This window comes from Coenobita brevimanus, unplaced genomic scaffold (assembly GCF_032717465.1).
Source record: "Coenobita brevimanus isolate Jiangsu-jjx unplaced genomic scaffold, ASM3271746v2 jjx.HiC_scaffold_2819, whole genome shotgun sequence".
Taxonomy (NCBI): domain Eukaryota; kingdom Metazoa; phylum Arthropoda; class Malacostraca; order Decapoda; family Coenobitidae; genus Coenobita; species Coenobita brevimanus.
In genome coordinates, this window is record NW_027643784.1 from 18,185 (window position 1) to 20,000 (window position 1,816).

Consider the following 1,816-nt stretch of genomic DNA (forward strand, 5'->3'; position numbering starts at 1 on the left):
TGATAATACTGGTTTACATTGTATATAACTCCTTTGGCTTGACTGTGCAGGTGTTTTGATTGAGGCTTTGGAGAGGCATCCATTGTCCTCGAGTGCGGGAGAATGAATGAAGCGCGCAGAACAGGTCAGGTGGTGCGTATGCGTGCGTGCGTGTGTTTGTGTGTGTGTGTTGTGTGTGTGAGTGCGTGTGTGTGACACTAATCTGACCCAAATCCGCCTCGAAAGACCTGGCAGCACAGCATGAGCAACTCTGCCAAGTTGTACAAAGTTCTTTGTAATTACTATAACAAAAAGCGATTCTTTCATAAAAACCTTATAGCTTTTTTGTATAAGTAAAACTATACTAGGCTGTACCAAAGCCATCCACAAATATTTTTAGATTAGCTTGCCTGTATGGGAGGTCAGTTGGAAGTATGGGAGAAGCGCACAGCTGACAGGCACACTGTAGGGGCCGCTTTAAGCGTGTAGGATTTCCAAAGTACGGGATGCTTGTAGTTTCATATCATCATCATCATCATTCTTCTCCCACTATTATACGCCAGGATCCAGGAAGGGGTGATAAATTATTGAGAAACTTTTTATTTTCTTCTAATATTCTTCTTGTTTTCGTTTCTTCTCGGTAGAAAGTTAAATTTTTGGTGGTGAGTCGCCAAAAACATTTGCTGTTCACTGTTCATGGGACTAGGTTTAAATGCGCGCCAATGTCTTCCCATTCTACATGAGATATACGTACTGTATAGAGGTTCTTTATTTTTCTAACGTATGCTTAAACAGTACAGTATATTTATCCTTTTGCTGCATGTACTGTGTTAGTACCAGTGATGTTCGTGTTCTGTTCATTCTTGAATGCCTTGTTACTGTAGAACAAACTCGTACGAACAGTTAAAGACTAAAATGAACGAAATAGCACTCAAAATATCGTCTGAAATAAAATAAAACATGAGTATCAATATTTACGAGAAGGCGCGCTGATGGAGCGCGCCTGGTCTTTTTTACGCTGTTTACGGTGTTAGTAATCGTGATGTTGGCTGTTTGCTCATTATTTTATACTCATTTTATTGCAGGACAAACACTTACCAAGAAAAAGAGACTAAAATGAATAAAATAGCACAAAAAATAACGTCGAAAATACAGTATACACATTTACACCAGCTGCCTATGTAATATCACATGTTATTGTTCATTGTGTTATTGTATTGGTAATGCTGTATTCCGTTCAACCTTAAATGCATGTAGCCTTATAGAAAATCACACTGAGAACAATATGATACGTAAATGAATAATGTAGCACGAAAAATAAGGCCAGAAATAAGAAAAGTATAAACAAACTTGAAAAATTACGCGATGCCTGGCAACCCCGGCTGACGTTGACGTGTACAGAGGTGTAGAGGAACGATGAAAGAAGAGAGAGCTGAAAATAAAGAATGCTTACTAGGTTAATGGAGGAGGAGGAGAGGAGAGAGATAAGCAAGGAGGAGGAGGTTGGAGCTGACTGAAACAAGAAAAAAAGACGATAAAGAGATATAAAAAACAGAACGAAATGATGCAAAAAATTTAGGTTCTGTAATTCCTCTCATGCCTTCGTCACTGTGCCGTTGTTTATCGTTCAGTGTCTTTATTTGTTTCACCCCTCCCCTCTCTCTCTCTCTCCTGTAATCCTTCCCCCCCCACGACCCTCTCTCCCCTTCCTTCCTCTCTCTCTAATCGCTTCCCCACTTTACACCTCAATCAATTTTCTCACCACCCTTCTCTTTGCTTCGTTTCTCCTCTCTTTCTCTTCTCTCCTCCCACTTTCGTGTCTCTTCTTTCCTCTCCT